Source organism: Camellia sinensis, chromosome 7, assembly GCF_055761805.1.
Source record: "Camellia sinensis isolate YWXY chromosome 7, ASM5576180v1, whole genome shotgun sequence".
NCBI classification, from domain to species: Eukaryota; Viridiplantae; Streptophyta; class Magnoliopsida; order Ericales; family Theaceae; genus Camellia; species Camellia sinensis.
The window spans coordinates 28,937,400-28,957,450 of record NC_138967.1 but is presented as its reverse complement, the minus strand read 5'-3'; the positions used below and the strand labels follow the sequence as shown (position 1 = coordinate 28,957,450).

The 20,051-nt window shown below is 38.8% G+C and overlaps 1 long non-coding RNA gene across 1 annotated transcript; it reads right to left on the bottom strand.

Annotated features, from left to right (window-relative positions):
• Positions 1-1,033: 1,033 nt before the first annotated feature.
• On the bottom strand, positions 1,034-4,102 carry LOC114260737 (uncharacterized). The gene is made up of 4 exons (XR_003628721.2): positions 3,920-4,102; positions 3,023-3,067; positions 1,925-1,988; positions 1,034-1,465 (listed from the first exon to the last, which is right to left on the bottom strand). It is a non-coding gene; the product is annotated as an uncharacterized LOC114260737 (long non-coding RNA).
• Positions 4,103-20,051: the final 15,949 nt, after the last annotated feature.

The following is a 20,051-nucleotide window of genomic DNA, read 5'->3' as shown; positions in this document are numbered from 1 at the left end:
GTGAGTCTTGTATTATATTAATTGTTCATCTGTTAATGATCATATATATAGTAATGCTTCTCAAACTAAATACACATACCCTCATGATTAGGACTCCCAAATAATGTCTCTCTCTTTAAGTAGTAGCCTGTACCTGAACATGCAGGACCTCTTAACCCATCCATGCCTTGCCACATTGTCAGAAATTAAGTTTGAGTATTAATCGTTTTGCTATCAAAAAATTACAAAACTTAAAGGCTTGCTTTGGCTCCAGGCTATATTGTAATGGAAATACTAGGGAAAGTAATTGTTGAGTATCCACACCATGTGAAGTTGGCTTTCCAAGTTCATAATCAGTGTTGGAAAAATGACATTTTGCGGCATTTAAAAAGGGCCGCAATAGGTACAATAAACGTCGTTAATTCTTTTCGTGACGTTTAGTACCAAACGCCGACACTGCGGTTGTAGCTGTAGCTTTATGGCGTTTAAAAAACATCGCTATATAACTATAGGCAGCGTTTTTAAACACCGTCAAATGTCCCACTCTAATGGTATTATGACGTCACTATGGTTTTAGCGACGTTTTTAAAATGCCGTCATTTCTTTTTTAAAAACTGACCATTAACTTTTAGAGTTTAGGTGGCGTTTTTTAAGAACGCCGTGATATCTTTTTTTTTTTTTATAAAAAAAATTATGCTAATTTTATGTGATTTAAAACAAATACCTGTAATAAAACTAAATAGCATTAATATGAAATAATAACTCTCATTCAAATAGTAAATTCAACATTAATTTACTTTCCCATTCAATTTAATATCCAATCATCATTACCCATAAAATAACATATCCACAAATGATGTTTTAACATTACCCTCAAAATAACATATATAAAAATTGAATTCACAATTCTCAATCAAAAAATCAAATAGTTCATAAGCAAAGGACCTGATCCTTGTTGTATTTAACAATAATGTTTTTATGTGTGTAAAGCACATGCTTCTTGTTATCACTATTCTTGTCAGGATGCAGCTCACCAACAAAACCTATAACATCAAGATGATAACATAAAGCATTGAATTAAACATCTGAAAAGACTCAAAAATTAAAAATAAGTTTAATAATACAAGAAGAACAATACAAAAAAAAGTGAGAAATTAAAAACAATGTGAGTTAGTTCCAAAGATATGTTTGAAAATGTCAAAAGAAACTTCTTGTCAATCAAAAACAACAATATAAAAAAGCTTGAGCAAACATGGTGAATAATGTGGGCGCATTATAACTCAGTAACATGGAAGTCAAGGATGCTTGGCGTGTTCCAAAAATGCATTTTGTCACATGAAAATAATAGTTTTGCATTCTGGCAATAAAAAGAAAATTTATCAGGAATGAGCAAGGGACAACATCCAACTGGGAAGATCACCCAATATATGCCACCACATGTTTGTGTAAATCCACCTTCATCAGCATTAACTTGGATTGCCTCCACCTGCATATCAAAGTATATGAGAAAACGTTTAAATGATGCAAACCCGCAAGAAAACCAACACTTCTTCAACAGGAGGATCTCAAAAAAATTGCAAATGCTACTCCAATATTCACCAAGAAAACCAACACTTCTTCAACAAGTTCCTCTAAAGTGTATGTCACGACCCAAACCCGCCCCTAAAAGTTTGGTCCATGACTGGCCTGTACATAGGCCTCAAAACAAAATTTTAAAGTAATATTTAACCATATATGAGGCCTTAGGCTGAAGCAATATCAATAAAAGACAACATCCATTGAGCTCGTGCATACATAATGGTTTAATTGGATTTAAGCATTTAAATACATTCCAAATATACATATACAACCACAGAATTTATATAGATCTCACACACACTGACATAAGACTTACTAATTTATATGACTCCCAACAATAAATTAAGGCCTCCACGTGAATACATACCCCAGGTGTCTTGGCAGACAGGCAAACCTTGGTACAATTCTAGTGTCAATCCCCGATGACTCACCTATAGAAAAATACATAAAACAAAATAAGCAAAGCTCAGTGAATAATAGCACTCAAACAATTTAATGATTAAACTTGAGTTGTAATATTTATAACGTATATAAGTGCAAAGGTCATATAATTACTCTTGTCTTGTAAACATTTTCAGAACGGCCTTGGCCCCAGTCTTTAAACATAATGGCTTTAAGCCCTTGAACAGAGTGACATTAAGCCCTTAAACAGAATGGCAATTAGCCCTTAAATAGATCGGCATTAAGCCCTCTTCATGTATGTATGAACTCAAGAGGTGGCTCGCACGGATTCTGGAGGTGACTCGCATTGCAGCACTTAGTTTCGTGCAACACTTTGTTTCATACAACAGATCATACAAAATGGCCATAGGCCCAGATGTCACAGATTAGCCATAGGCCTCACATATGTCACAGAATGGCCATAAGCCTCATAACTTTCTCAAAACGGCCATAGGCCTCATAACTTTCACAGAACGGCCATAGGCCTCCGTTCACATATGTATGGACTCAAGAGGTGGCTCGTACGGATTCTAGAGGTGGCTCACATTGCAGCACTTTGTTCCGTACAGCACTTTGTTCCATACCAGAAATCAATTATATCATTTCATAGCATAAACGAAACGAATAAACAGAACAGAATAATCCCAGACTCATAGGAGTACCGTTCACAATGGTTCACATAAATTTCCCTATGGTTTACCACAAGTTGACATAGTTGTCTTACATATAACAAATCATTAGTAATAACTATTAACATATAAAGCAGACCATAATTCTATCCGATTAGCCATTTCGATGATTCATTATAAGATATTCAAAACATCATGTTCTTAGTAGGTGGGGCTTATGTTCACAATTGCTTCCTGTCGAGAATTTGTACAGTATTAATTCATGCAAAGACATGGGCAATCTACAGTTCCCAATCATTCATAACAGTTAACGTAATTAATTTGCGAAGAATAGAGTGTTAATAATAAGAATTACTAACGGAAGGTCAATGTACAACTACAGTACTATTACTCACAATGGTAGGTCTCTGATAGCGGTGGAACGATGTCCTCGTCTTGACCTACAAGTACAGTGCACAACACATAATATGAGATTATACTCGATCCTTTACTTATTCTCTTTGATCATGCAATCAATTAGCCATGGTGGTACCAAGCTCGTTTTTCCTTAATAAGTTATACTCCATGTCTCAGAAAATAGGAGAAATCAATGGGAAATGGTTTAGGTGAAGAAATGGTATAAAATTGGTTGACAGAAAGTGAACAGTCGTCACTAATTTGGACATAACTATTTCTGTATTCAGAATTTGGGAGTGAGACCACTTCCATTGGAAACTAGACTTCCGGGGCTTGATTTTAGGCTCAAGAATCACTCAAAACGGAGTCCCGAGGCAAAAGATATGCTTATTCAAAGTTGGCTGGACAAAGCTGTCTCCCGCACGTGCGGGAAACAAAGCCGCACGTGCGGCTCTGGGCAGTGTGCAGTCCGAAAATGGCTCTGTTTGCTCCAACACTTGGTTTTTCCATTTTTAAGCTTGGTTATTAACATAAATCACTCAAAACATAATAAACTAACATCAACCAAGTGTAATTTCATTTCAAACAATTCAATCTTTGTCTCAAAGTTCAAAATTAATGCTTAATCTTTCATGATCTTCAAGGTTCTTAAAAACACAACCCACAACCCACAAATTCACATGATGCTTGCATAATCTAAAGTTTATTTCATGATATCCATGAGCTTGAGCTCCACTCATAAACAAAATTAGAGAACTCAATTTCTAATTCCTCAAATTAGCTCAAGTAAATACATAGATAAACCTTAACCCCAAATGGGTTTAAATCTTCCAAGATCTTTATGATTTTGCCAAATTGATACTTTAAACACAAGATTTCAAGATAGATTATCATACCTAACTCAATCCTTGTCTATCTCTTAGCTCTCTTTAATTCCTCTAAGTCCCATGGGCGATCTTCTTTCTTTTCCTTCAATTCTCTTCAATCATCTTCAAAGCCTCCATGGATGTTGGGAAAGTTGTCTCTCTTCCCTCTCTCCCTTTCACGGTTTCCTCTCTCTCTCTTTAGATATTTTGGTGTTTTTGACTCCAAAAAGATGAGTTCACCACTTATATAACTCACACACACCTATATATTTAATTAGATAAGCTTTATCACAAATAAGGAGGGCTAAACACGCCCTTACGAATCGCACAAAATTAAATTTCAATTAAACTTTCCAAATGACTAAAAATTGTGCTAATCATAAATATGTCCCATGTTCTGGTTTCTAAAGCCTTTAAGGTCTTCAATTTGCAGTATAAAGTTAACCACTCAAATGTGCATTAACGAATCAGACAAATTAGATTTCCAATTAATTTTTCCAAATAGTTCTAAAAATTTCCATTAACATACCCAAGTGCTCAATTTTGATTTCTGAACCCATAAAGGTCGGTAATTTCAATTTTAAGTCCGTAACTCAACAGATAAAGCTTTAATTCCAATAGATATAATTAAATTAAAACACATCATTTCATAATTAAATAAAGATGATTTCTTATACGTATTTTGGGGTTGTTACAGTGTAGGAGCAAGTTATTAATGAAAATTGGATTGTTCAAGGTTTCTATGTTTGGTTGCATAATCATTTTTATCATTAAAGAAGACAACTCAGAGTTTTTGGGACATCATCTTTTAATCATAGACCCTTGCATATCAGTGTATTGCCCTATCCAGACATAGATGAGATCCATTTACAATATCAGAGTTATGTCTTGAAATATTCCATTTTTGGAAATTAATAAGTTAATGATATCATTAACTTCCATAGATGAGGTCCATGTTTGGTTGCATAACCTTCTAAAAGTGACACACAAAATAACCTTCTATAGGTATCCCATATACTAAAATCATTGAATTATGTTGTTTTTATAACAAAACTACAAAAGTAGAGACTTCCTGGATTAGTAGATCAAGACAACCAGAGACCACAAAAAGTACAATATACAAATTAATGCTATAAGTGCCCCAATTCAACACTTGTTTGAATTAAACAAAGTTTATAATTCCAAAATCTCCCACATTTCACAGCTTCAAAACCAATTTGATCCAAAAAGCCCCCCCAAAAATTTGATCAATGGGGTACACAACATACCCCACCCACATGGAAAACACTTACTTGCTCTTCTATGAACTAATAAAGGAGTTGAAAAACAAACATTTGTATCAAATGTAGATTTAAGTGAGTCTAAAAGGAAAATGGGTCTTTAATAAAATGTGATTTTGGTTTAAAGTTGAAGATAAAGAAATAGATACCGCAAGAATGACCACAGTGCAGATAGCAATGGTGGAGAGGAACACCACTTGTTCATGGTTGCAACACTTCTTCAGCTCCCAATTGGGCATTTTCTGGTGCAACCCCGCTTCTACAAGCTTGTACACAGAGATTGACTTAAAGATCGATTGATCAAATCGATTTCTCTTACGATTGGGCGCGCTCTAGCATGTGTGTGTTTGTGTGTGTATGTGTGTGTGTGTGTGTGTGTGTGTATGAGAGAGAGAGAGTGGGATTCCTGATCTCTGTCTCTGTTCTCACTCTGGTCTCAGTAGAGGAAGTGAGGAGAGAGGTTGAATGGAGACATCAAGTGCTATAGACTCTCTTCACTGCTGTATTTTCTTAATAGATGACATACTTGGGAATTTCACTGGATAACAAGTTGTACAAGACATCCAAGTAACCAAGGTTTATCAAATTTGCAACTTCCATGGGAAGCACACCACTCAATTGGTTTTGGGATAGGTCTAGCAATATAGATAAGGATGAGACAGAAACAACTTGTTTTGGTAACCTTACTGTTTTTAGAAAGAAGCAACATTTGTAAATTACTACAATTCCCTAGGCTCCGAGGAATGCTTCCATGAAAATTATTGATTCTTAAAGCAAATATACTTAACAAACTCAGATTTCCTAGGGAAGAGGGAATGTTACCAGACAATGGATTGTTGTCGAGATTCAATCTGTGTAGAGTTTGAAGCTTTCCAATCTCACTTGGAATAGTACTAGTGAATTGGTTAAGCTGCATATTCAAAATCTACAAGCCAACAAGATTTACCATCCCAGATGAAATGCTTCTGAATATATGATTGTGGTCTAGATTCAAATATTCAAGGTTTCTCGAGAGATTACCGATGTATTCTGGATACTTGCAGCCAAAATTGTTGATGTTCACTTCCAAATAATGTAAATTGGTGGCATTGATCAAAGTAAAGATAAAGTTCAAGTCATCAGAACTCATATTCACATGCATTGTAATATTCTGCAAATTTTCTGTCCGCGGAAGACAAATCCTTCCTCAGAGCTGCCTCTTCCCTCTCAATCTCCTCAATAATTAACTTTACCCTATTTAGATGATCAGAGAGAAGCACACAAGCTACAGGTAAATGAACTCCTCAAAAATTCATTTCTGATTATTAAAGTACACACAAAGCAATTGATATATGGCTGCTTTAGGCAGTTTGGAAAAGTAGGTATAGACAGTTTCAAGAAAGAATAACCACCTCGACATCTGAAGAAAACTTTCGTAGTTCATGTTTTAAGAATAAAAATAAGAAAGGGGGAAAAATCTCTTCCATCTTGAAGGATAAGATTTGAGACTCATGAGTCTATATTTGAGTATCCATTTTGAACTGAAATGACAAAAGGAAAAACAACAGTAACCGTTTCCAGAACAAGAAGGTCTGAGTGAATAAAATTCAAGAACAATTTTTGTAATGCTCTCCACTCAAATGAAAAACTTGAAAAAGAAAAAATAATAAGTGAAAGAAGGATAAAAAAATGAAGAAACAACTTTAAAGCTTAAATTTTTTAAAGTGTCTCTTTGCACAATCTGATCTACAAAAGCTTCAAATCATGTTCAGCTAAATGGCAACAAGCATACACAACATGGTACCATCATGACAAGTATATAGACCATACCCCTTTATATTGAAATTTCAAACAATCAAAAAAAAGTACATCATCATAGCCTTGACATTCAGAACAGACCTTGCACCATTAATAATGACAAAATGAAAAAATAACACAAACCTTTCTAGAAGCCGAACACTTGAACTTTGATTACCAGATGAAGTGTCTGCAACACCAAACAATGGGTAATATTATGCACAAAATATCTCTTCCTCTGTGCACAGAGAGAACATAGAGTAATTACGACTAACCAATATCATCTATTTCAAAGGCATCTGCTAACTTATCACATTTAGCTTTTAAACAACTGTAACGCCCTCATAACTAAACCCATCATAACATGCATTCACGATAAATAGAAGAGATTTCATATTACAATCATCAGAGTATTCTTACAAGAGGTATTACATGTTGACAATAAAAGTAAATGCCCTATAGGCTTACAACTTTTCAAGTCAACACTTGGTTACAAAAAGGAGAGTACTGACTCTTCACAAATAAGCTCTTGGCTTGATATACATGTAATACAACAAAACAACAAAAAGAGTCTGACAGCCTTAAGCCTTCCAAGCTACGTCCTTGGAGGTGGCATAACACCTGTACCTAAAAATGATGTCCCATATAGGGTGAGCCAACGCCCAGTAGAGATATGCTAAACATAATACGAGCAATAACTAAAACATTAGCACTTGATAAATGTTTAACTCATATAGACCAACATACTGTACAATCCAGTTCCATAATCCTTCACTTAACAAAACTCAACTTATAAACACGGCTCAGAACCTGGCCAAACAACTTAAGCGAGACTACATCTCAAGCCAACAATACTTCAAACTGCCATTTCACGGAAATTGCGTCCGCGGGATTCGGCACCCATGTGTAATTATTTTCTTATGGCCATTTTACGAAAATTTCATCCGCGAGACTCGGCACCCATCAATAGATGTTTTCGGATTGCCATTTTACGAAAATTGCGTCCGCGGGATTCGACACCCATGTATAGATATTTTTGAATTGCCATTTTACGAAAATTTCATCCGCGGGATTCGGCACTCATGTATAATTATGTTTGAATTGTCATTTTACGGAAATTTCATCCGCGGGATTCGACACCCATGTATTCAAATACTCATCATATACAATGACAACCAATACACCAATTGATTAGTTTTAATTCACCTAATCATCATGCAGTGTCTACAACAATCAAGACTATCCTCCACCGATAGCCCAAAACAGTTATTTTTAAATAGATAATAAATGCACCAACAGATAAATTATCAACATTTTCAAAGGTGAGTGATTAATGAATCCAACTCCACCATTCTACTACATAATGAGCCAATTTCATTATTTCCAACTCAATTTCATGTTTCCATCATTTCCCAAATTAATTACATGGATTAATTTGTCATAACAATTTAGGGTTTTTTTTCCCTTTTCTCAATGTTGACCCAAAGGCCCAAAATAACTTCAATAACAACAATACTATCATTTTAAGACCCAATTACATATTTAGGAGTCAAAATAACAAAAAAAACCCCTCCTTTTTCATTTGAAACCCTAACACCCCAAATCACCTAACTTCAACATTAAATCAAAATGACTAAATACTTATGTCAAAGATCATAAAAATGAGCAGTTATCCCTACCTCAAATTCGGAGCTCAAAGGAAGAAGATGAAGAAATTCGAAGTGCTCCAAACCCCAATAATGGTGGTTTTCGAAAAGTAAGAGAGAGAAAGGAAATCATAAAGTGATCCGAAAAGTCAAAACTCGGACTGATATAAAAGTCGCCCCGCTCGAGCGTCAGACACAGACTCACGCTCGAGCTTCAAAAGCGCCACTCGAGTGTCGATTGCACACTTCCAGAAGTTTTGCAGACCATGGTCCCCGCTCGAGCGTCAACTCCCCGCTCGAGCGGAGGAACAAAATCAAAGGGTCATGCTCGAGCGTCAAAACTCCCGCTCAAGCGTACGAAGACCTGCAGAGAAAAATACTGGGAGATGAAAATTCACGCTCGAGCGTCAAAATGCCCGCTCAAGCAGAGAAGCAACAACAAAGGGCCCGCTCGAGCGTCAAAAGCCTCACTTGAGCGTGAAGGCCAAATTCTGGGCATCAACTTTTGGTTTCTAAGCACAACCAACCTGTTTCAAACTTGCCCAACACAACCCAAGACTCAAATATAAAGAGCAAATGATGGAAATGAGAATGAGACAACAACACAACTGCGGAACCTAGTCCGGAATACAATAATTAAAGGAAGGAAAAACCGGGATCGCTATAACAACGATCAATTTCACGGAAAAGTGGCATCTGGTACTCAGCCATGCCCTATAATTAAAAGGAAACTATAAGATTTTTTTCCCCCCTTCTATATCAACATTATTAAAGGGTTTACTCATAAGAACAAGAAGAGAAATAAAAATATATATTTTTTAAAAAATACACGTGATAATTTGTCTAAAACATGTTTTATCCTATCACCATATAAAGAATCCTACAATGGATAATGGTGCTTGTTGGAGCTGAGTTTGCCATAAATAAGCATGCGTTATTCCAAGGTATCTACTAGGAACACCACCAACTCCAGGTTCAGCTGCATCAGTAATGCTGCTAGAGAGTGCATTAGTTGCACCGCCAGTGGTGCTAATTGCAGAAACTAGAGATTTTTCTCTAGAAATACTGGCTTTAAAACTAGCATATTTTCCATGAGATGAATGTATGTGGCATTGTTTTAACAGGGTGATTGTCCTAAGCTATTGATTTGCAAAGATCAACTAAAATGCTCACATGATCCCTGTATATTATATCAGCCCTTTGTTTTACTTATTCCAGCCGCATCCTACTTGGTATCTATCATGAACTCCAATTCGAAGATCAATTAAAGTTTTGATTTGTTTGGTCTGAGACAGTTCCTAGTGAAATGAAACCACAATGTGACAGCTCCTTCTAGAGATGTAGCAAGAAATTAGTGTTATCTTGTGAGCAAAATTAATATGGCAAAAATAGTAAATTCTAGGCCATGAGAAGAAACTGCAGCTTACCTTCTTAGCTCGTTTTATATGGCAACTACCTAACCACCTGGTAACAGGGCCTTGTAGACAGTTCCAAAGCCTCCTTCACCAATCTTCATTGATGGTGAAAAATTTTGGATGGCTCTAGCAACCTGACTCAGATTTAGATAAATTGATCCCAAGAGGAAACTGAATCCACTGCAAGAACAATGTGGTCTATTTATCAACAGGCATTAAAATTCGCCAAGCCAAAATGTATAAGTACTAAGATCATGAAAAGAAAGTGAAATTTTTTTAAAAAATAAAGTTGTTTATAGGGCATGAGGAAGCCAAATAGAGCCAACATTTTGACTCTTTGAATTACCTTATACAACATTTTGCTATCTGGCCTTACAGGTGATGTCCAAAAATAAAATTCCTTGTATGGTTCCTCTAAAACATGATTGTTTCCAATTTTAGTTCTGTGTCATTCCTTTGACAACTCCAGAGAATATATCATCAACTTCTTCTCGGAAAATGTTTTTAAAAGCCCAACCACTTCAGTCCCAGAATCTCCTTGTTAAGAATAATATTGTAATACTGAACATCTATATGTTAGATTTCCAATAAATTATTTCTTCATAGAAAAAAAAAATGCCAAGCACGTAGAGGTGATAAATGAGGAGCTTGAGGAAATAAAAACTTTACATATCAAAAGGTTAGAAAAAATGTAACTAAGATTTCAGGTAAGCTAAATAGAGACATAGTGGGGGGAAAAAATGAAGAAACCAAACATTTATATATATATATATACGTATACACACGCACACACAACACAAATAAACAATAGATCTCAATAATCAAATCGAGAGAGAAGGGAAGAAAGAGATTAAGAGAGAGAGAGAAATCAATGCCTCGGGGTGAAACTTCGAAAATGGGCGAGAGAACTTCAAAATCGAAATTGCTCTGAGATGAATCTCAAAATCGAAATTGCTCTGAGACCGATCTGAGAAATCAAGCACAGCCTCTCTTGAGATCACTTCCTCTGCGATCGAAACCAACCCCTCTTCTCTCTTCGTAATCTCCCAGAGCTTCAGAGCTTCAGATCGATATCACAGAGAACAAAGGATGAATCGAGAGAGAGAGAGAGAGAGAGAGTGGAGCTTCAGAGCTTCAAATCGAAATCACTCTGATGGATCTGTATGAATCTCAAAGATAAATCTCAAAGAAAATCGCTCTGAATCGAAATCGCTCTCAAGGTATAGAAGCAATTGGGGGTGAGCAAGAAAGAGGCGTGAGGATTCAAAATAACGATTTACAAAGCCTTAACAAGTATTCTGAGATTAAAAAATAAGCGCGTGAGGCACGACGTATTTGGAGGTGTTTTTAAACGCCTCCTATTCCAAAACGGTGTCGTTTTATTAAAAGAATATGTGACGTTTTTATAAAACGTCGTTAAATATGAATAAAAGTTACGTTTAAAAAAACGTCGTTAAAAAAACGCTGCCTAAATCCATTTTTCTTGCAGTGAATGGAGGCTGCAGATTTGGGCTAGAGATTTTCTAGAGTTTTTTCAACCTAATTACCCTATTGTAGGGTGGCTGTATTAATGGCCTGCCATTTATTTTGATAGTTGGTTGTTGGAAGGCAAATGTAATTGTTAGCTCTCCCGTTTGTGTATAACTAGGGAGAGATATGAGCTGAGTTGATATAGAGATAAGGAGAGTGAAGAAAAAAGAGAGAGTTGTGAGAAGTGTATGTGAGTTGTGAGTTGAGTTGAGAGAGTGAGAGACTCCTTCTCCTCTGTTTATTATTTATTTTGTTCACAATAAAATTTTCTCTTTTTCTCTCCCGTGGACGTAGACATTGGGCCAAACTACATAAATATTTGTGTCCCATTTGTGATTGTAATTGTGTGTTGATTGATTGCTAGATGTGTATAACCCCAACAGTAATTAGTGTAAGTTGGTGCACCTTGTAAGCTGATCTTGCTTGGCCGTCATAGATGTCATTCTTACTAACATTGTAGAAAATTTGAAGAAATTGCACAAAAGCAAGAGAACGGGATATCTCGGGATCAAGATGGAAGCACATTGATTGTCTAGCTGAAGTTGGATCATTGCAAAACATGTCACAATCTAATACTAGTACATAAGGGCCATTGCTCATAATCCCAGAAATTCGTAGCTACAAAAGCAAAATGGCACTCCTTATCATTTTAAAATAAATAATACTTACGTATGTACTCATATATATGTTAGAGAGAGAGAGATCAAACATAATACGTACAAGAGCATTGAGGGCTCCAGCCTTGAAACACTGAGGGTAAATTGGTCTTTTTTCACAAGACACATAGACAATAAGAGGAACGAAATTAGGATTTTATTAGCGGAGGGGTTAAAAAAAAAATCACCATATATATATAAACACACATATATGTACAATAAGATATATAAATTTAAATATCATAGAAGCAATTTCTAATAAGATAAAAAAAAAATTTGGTGTAAAATAGAAAAAGAAGATAAGATGAGAAAATAATAAGATATATATTTTTTTATACTGAGAGTCCATTTTATGTATAAAATGATATATATATTTTTAAAATGTTTTGACAAATAATATTTTTCATAAAAATAAGGGGTCATAGTCTCCTAGTTCCATCCCAGACTGCATACATAACCAAATAAAATTGATATCCATCCATCAATTCCATCTTATTCTTATACTATGTAAATATTAAAAATAGAAAATAAATATAAAATTCATTGTACTCGGTGTGTTTGGTAACGTTTACGTTTTTAGTTTATATTTACAAAAATTTTATAAACTGGTTTTTGTTTATTTTTTGTTTATTTTTAGAAAAACATAAACTACAAACGCGTTTGGTAATTGACAAAATGTTTAAAAAATTAAAAAATATAAAAAAGAGTGAGAAATGGCAAGTGGTGGCAAGTGGCGGCGGAAGACGGCGGTGGAAAGTGGTGTCGGTGGGTGGTGGTGGTGGGTGGGTGACGGTGGCGGGTGGTAGCGAGTGGGTGGTGGCGTGTGGTGGGTGGTGATGGCAGGTGGGTGGCGGATGGTGGTTAGTGGCAGGTAGGTGGTGGTGGCGGGTAGTGGTGGTGGGTGGGTGGGTGATGGTGGTGGGCGGTGGCGGCAGATGGTGGGTGGTGGTGGGTGGTGGCGAGTGGGTGGGTGGGTGGGTGGGTGACGGTGGCGGGTGGTGGGTGGTAATGAGTAGGTGATGGTGGTGGTGGTGGTGGTGGTGATGGGTGGTGAGTGGTAGTGGCAGGTAGGTGGCGGGTGGTGGTGGTGGGTCGGTGAGTGACGGTGGCGGGTGGTAGGTAGTAACGAGTGGGTGGTGGTGGTGGGTGGTGGTGGCAGGTGGGTGGCGGGTGGGTGATGGTGATGGTGATGGTGGTGGTGGCAGCGGTGGTGGTGGCGGGTGGCTGGTGGTGGTGGGTGGCTGGTGATGAGTGGTGGTGGCAAGTAGGTGACGGGTGGTGGCGGCGGGCGATGGATGGTAGTGGCGGGTGGTGGGTGGATGGCAGGTGGGTGGTGGGTGGTGGTGGTGAGGGGTGGGTAGTGGTGGCGAGTGGGTGAGAGGTGGGTGGTGACTGGTGGGTAGTTGTGGTGGGTGGTGGTGGCAGGTGGGTGGTGAGTGGTGGTGGCAGGTGGGTGGTGAGTGGTGGTGGCAGGTGGTGGTGGGGGGTGGGTGGTGGTAGTGGAAGACGGTGGTGGAAAATGGTGGCGGGTGGTGGCTAGTGTTGGGTGGTAAAAAAAAAAAAAACTCAAAACTCAAAACGGAAACACATTTTTTGTGTTTTCATTTTTTGGCCAAATTTATAAACTGAGACCACTGATTTATAAATCAAAAATTTTACCAAACAAGTTTTTATTTCAATTTTTAAAATTTTTGTAAATATAAATAGAAAACTGAAAACGTAAGTGTTATCAAACGGCACCTTAACTTTCGTAGCTGAACAATTTTTACCAGCTTTCAACTTAAATTGCCTAGCATCATTTATTTTTTCCCTTGGGAGAATTTGAGTTTGGGAATTGGCTGCCAAGAATATACGTAATAAGGCGAGGAAGTTCCGTACCTTAACGCTGTGTTTAATTGGAGGATTTGAAAAAAAAAATTAGAAAGAAAAATAAAAAAGAATGGAAAATATAAATAAAATATACCTATATTTGACCTAATTTCACACACATTTTTTCTTTCTTTTTTTAAATCCCTTTCCAAATCTCCCAACTAAACACAGCATAAAAATTGTAATACAATTTATGAAATTTTTAGTTTGCTAAACATACCTCAACATGAGGTCGATCATGCACCATAAAATCTTCTATCCCGCTACCTCTACTAAATTTCTCCACATTTTTCTTGAATGATTCATACTTCGACTGCACAATACAAATTAAGGTCAAGTTTGGCAAGTTAAAAAAAAAGTCAAAAAGTCAAAAAATTACTCAAAAAGTTAAAAAATTATCACTATTCACCAAAAGTCGAAAAGTATGGCTGCACAATTTTCAATCCTAATTTTCTCTTACACACTAATTTATACAATTTTTTAATACACATTTTTTCATAAAAAGTCAAAAAGTTAACCCAAACATCCATATTTTTTCCCTCAATTTTTTAGTCCAAAAAGACAAAAAATACACTTATTTAGGATATCCCAAACAACCCCTAAATCATTTAATGCTATAAATATATTTATATATGCAAAAATTAATAATGTGACATGGACTATGATTTTTTATTTTTTCGGTTAAAATCATTAATATTTGTACTATACAAAATAAAATAAAAGATATTGTATAGAAAAATTTGATGGGTTTAAATTTACAAGCCGCCAGCTGCCCCCTCAAATCTTGTAAAATTACTTAGCAACCTATAGTTTTGAAATGCTTTTTTAAATTTGCCCCATCTGAAATTTTACTTATGCGATAATCTTTTATGTATAACCCTTCCTTTTCTCTTTAATTTTTTTATTTATTTTATAAATTCAGTAATTTGTCCCATTTAAATGTTTACCTTTATTTGTCACATTTGATTTAAATAATAAAATATGAGAAACATATAACCTAAGACCAAAGTTTTTGTTGTGGTTCGAAACACAAATATTAATAGCAAAACACACCTGTTACTCAATCTTTTAGTTTGATTCAAATTTTATTTTGATTCATGTTGTTTTAAATAAGCAATTTAATTTTTTGCATTCTAAGTCTAATTTCAATTTGATCATTCTGACTAAATTTTTATTAATTTTTCCTATGTGTACACCTTAGGAGAGTGACAAATATTTTTAAATCGTTAATTTTAACTTTCAACTTGAACGAAAAAATCAAATTGAAACTAGATTTAAAATATAAAAATCAAATTACACAATTTAAAACAATAGGAACCGAAGTAAAATTTGAATAAGAACAAATATTAAAAGTGTAATTTTTCCCATGTTACATGTATTGTATTTTTTTTTTCTTTTTAGTATATTGGAGGACGTAGCCACTTATTGTTTAAGATGTGCTATATAAGTACATTTTTTGACTTTTTAGCTAAAAAAATGGAGAAACAAATATGTATGTTTAGGATAACTTTTTGACTTTTACAAAAAGATGTATAATAAAATATCGTAGTAAAATCGAAATGACCATTCTACCCTTGTTGCCTTTTTGACTTTTAACTTTTTAACTTTTCGGTAGTTGAATTCACCCTCTAGCCTTCCTCCAAATAGTATAGACTTTTTGATTTTTTTAATAACTTTTTGACTTTTGTAGATATTCCAAACCAAGTTGAAACAAAAAAATTTAAGTGAAATGGAACTTCAAAAAAAAATAAGTAAAAATTGCGAATATATAAAAGGAAGTAAAATAATTACAAAAATATGAAAATACAAATGGTAGCACGCCAACACTTAAAACACACCCATTGCCCTTCCTTGCTTTCGTCCGTGGGCAGCATGCCCCACGCCTAAATATTTTGAAGGAAGAAGTAATACGTTCAACTTATTAATAGTACTAATCTAAAAATTAAAAAATTACTTTTCCCAATTAAAATAAAATACAATCATGATGAATGGCTTGTTTGAATATTTGATTATTTTAGTCGACTTTTTAATTATTTTAACCTAATTAAAAAATCTTATTTGAGATGATTTTTAAGTTTTTTTGTAATTAATTTGATGGTTAAAAAAAATTATAATTTGAATATGATATTTTGTCTTATTAATTATTTTAATCTTTATTAACTATTTTAATTCTAAACTTACATCCCAAACACTCTGAGAGGGAGATTAATGATATGGACTTTGTGCCAGACAGATTTGGGCCGGGCAGAGTTGTGCCGGACAGATTTGGGCCGGACAGAGTTGTGCCGGACAGATTTGGGCCGGGCAGAGTTGTGCCGGACAGATTTGGGCCGGGCAGAGTTTGGACTGAGTGTGTGCCACCCCGGACCGAACAGAAACTGCTCGGCCAGGAAGTGACCGGTCGGACCAGGATGCTCGGTCCGAGGATGGTCGAAGCCAGACAGACCGAGTGACCGGCGCCCGGAAAGGCGTGGTCAGCCGAGGTAGTTGATTGACCGGCAGGAAGGCCGACCAAAGGAGGTACCCGGGCTAGGCTTTGCCGGGATGCCGCCTAGCCCGGTCCTCCATGTGTTTGTCCGGTTAGGCGCATGGGTATGAAGCATGGCATGGCCGTGGTAGAGCAGCCCGGCTGCCGAGCTCCAGCTGTGAAGTCAGGCAGTTGAGATTAGGTGATGTTCAGCAAGGTCTATGCTGACAGATGGGATAGCAGAGCCACGTGTCAGGAGATGACTGGGAGTGGGTAAGGGGCTCAGAAGGTATATAGGCATGTCTGCGCCCCCCATACGGGACACACGAACACATCTGTAAGGATTTCTTACACTCAAACACTCTCTCCCCTCTCTCTATTCCCTCTAAGGTGTGTGCTAATTTGACCGTCGGAGGGTGTTTCCGGCCACACACCGCCGGGTAGCTCACCGTTATTTGCTCGCAGGTGATCGGACATCGACGGAGCTCGGAAGAAAGGAATACGGGCACGCCGGAATATTTGCTCCCCGTACAATTGGCGCCGTCTGTGGGAAGCTTGACAGACAAAACCTTGTCTTCCAGGTTCATCTGATCGCTGTCCATGGCGAACAACGACGAGTTTCCGTTGTCCGCCATTGACGGAGCCACCCCGGAGTATACCCGAATGAGAGAGGGACCTCCTGCTGTCCACCCAATGGCTGACTTGGGAACGCTCACTGGCGGACAGTCGGGAGACGCGCGGGATAAGCGCGGAAGAAGTCATGGTCATTCACGGAGTCCAGACGGTCACCGGCGGAGGAGAGACTCACACGCCAGACGTCTGGAAAATAAGTTGAGGGACCAAGACGCTGTCATCCGGCGAATGGCGGCGGAGATGGAGGATCTGAAGCGGCATGTCAAAGGGAAAGGTGAAGCTAGAGTGGGTGACCACAGTGAGCGCACCCCATCCCGCCGTTCAGGCGGTCAGAGTCAGCGACGCATTTCATCCATTTCTATTACCAGAAGTTACCAGGTTGGTGATTCCGACGTGCATGCAGAGAAGTCTAGCGCGCAAGACAGCACCTACCGGCCCTCACGTCCGGTGACGACTTCGAGGTACTCTTACTCCGCTCATTCAGAGGATTTGCGGGCGGTCTTAAAGGAGCGGGTTCGTCGGCGCGAAGCTCAGAGGATACCGGCGTTCCAGCGGCTATCCTACGGGGTTCACGCCAGTGAGGAGGTCGGAATGCCTCCACCCCGCCAAGCGGCGCCACTCCTAGTGGATTCAGATTTGGCCAGGTTGAGTGCCACCCCTTTCTCCCTGGAAATAGAAACTACACCACTTCCGGCAGGCTTCCACCAGCCAAAGTTCGCGCTTTACGACGGGAAAACCGATCCTTACCTGCATGTGAGCCACTTCCGACAGGTTATGGCCGGACATAGGCGAAATGACGGACTTATGTGCCTGATCTTCCCGTCAAGTTTAGGCGAGCTGGGCTTGAAGTGGTTCGAGAGGTTGCCAGAAGGGAGCATACAACGATGGCATCAGTTGGCCGAAGCGTTTGTGACGCGCTTCAAAACCAACACAAAAACACCAAAGGAAGTCGATCATTTACTTAGTGTCAAGATGGAACCAAGCGACACACTGAAGGCATACAACTCGAGGTATTGGGAAACCTTCAACAAGATCTTGGATTGCCCGGTCAACCTTGCAATCACGCAATACAAGCGCGGTCTCCCGCTCGGACATAGGCTGAGGGATTCGCTTACAATGAACCAGCAGACATCCATGTGGCACCTAATGCAGCGCATCAATGAGCACATCCGAGTAGAGGATGATGCGGCGACGTCCACCGCGGAGACAACCTCGATGGCAACGAGCAAGTGGGCGACTGGGTTTTAAGGAAGGTCATGGGTAACGCACTAGTGCCGGGTGAAGGCAAGCTAGGGGCAAACTAGGAGGAGCCTTACAAGATAACCGGGCAAGGGGGCATACAACTTAGAAGATTTGGATGGCAAAGGCGTACCCCGGCCATGGAATGCGGCCTTATGTAATTTTTTAAGGGACTTGTTTCCCCTACACTTCTGAATGCAAATACTCTTTTTGTCAATGTAATAGAAGTGAATTACTTTTGCTGAAGAGCTTTGTTGTGTCCGAAATAATAGTGGATAAGGGACCTACTCTTCTGTTCCAGCCGAGATGTTTTACTCCGGCTGAAGAGTTGATGATTTGCTCAACTGCGAGGTTCCAGCCGAGATGATTTACTCCGGCTGACTGGTTGATGATTTGTTCAACTGCGAGGTTCCAGCCGAGATGTTTTACTCCGGCTGAAGAGTTGATGATTTGCTCAACTGCGAGGTTCCAGCCGAGATGATTTACTCCGGCTGAAGAGTTGATGATTTGCTCAACTGCGAGGTTCCAGCCGAGATGATTTACTCCGGCTGACGGGTTGATGATTTGTTCAACTGCGAGGTTCCAGCCGAGATGTTTTACTCCGGCTGAAGAGTTGATGATTTGCTCAACTGCGAGGTTCCAGCCGAGATGATTTACTCCGGCTGACGGGTTGATGATTTGCTCAACTGCGAGGTTCCAGCCGAGATGATTTACTCCGGCTGAAGAGTTGATGATTTGTTCAACTGCGAGGTTCCAGCCGAGATGATTTACTCCGGCTGACGGGTTGATGATTTGTTCAACTGCGAGGTTCCAGCCGAGATGTTTTACTCCGGCTGAAGAGTTGATGATTTGCTCAACTGCGAGGTTCCAGCCGAGATGATTTACTCCGGCTGACGGGTTGATGATTTGCTCAACTGCGAGGTTCCAGCCGAGATGATTTACTCCGGCTGAAGAGTTGATGATTTGTTCAACTGCGAGGTTCCAGCCGAGATGATTTACTCCAGCTGAAGAGTTGATGATTTGTTCAACTGCGAGGTTCCAGCCGAGATGTTTTACTCCGACTGAAGAGTTGATGATTTGCTCAACTGCGAGGTTCCAGCCGAGATGTTTTACTCCGGTTGAAGAGTTGATGACTTGCTCAACTGCGAGGTTCCAGCCGAGATGATTTACTCCGGCCGACGGGTTGATTATTTGCTCAACTGCGAGGTTCCAGCCGAGATGATTTACTCCGGCTGAAGAGTTGATGATTTGTTCAACTGCGAGGTTCCAGCCGAGATGTTTTACTCCGGCTGAAGAGTTGATGATTTGCTCAACTGCGAGGTTCCAGCCGAGATGTTTTACTCCGGCTGGTGAGTTGATGATTTGCTCAATTCCGAGGGTCCAGTCGAGCTGTTCTTGTTCGCCAGGAAAGAAGTCGCGGAGCGGACCTTGCTCCCCTTCTTTGGAGTTCCTTGGCCGAGCTGATCTTGTCCGCCAAGAAAGAAGTGGTGGAGCGGACCTTGCTCCCCTTCTTTGGAGTTCCTTGGCCGAGCTGATCTTGTCCGCCAAGAAGGAAGTCGCGGAGCGGACCTTGCTCCCCTTCTTTGGAGTTCCTTGGCCGAGCTGATCTTGTCCGCCAAGAAGGAAGTCGCGGAGCGGACCTAGCTCGCCT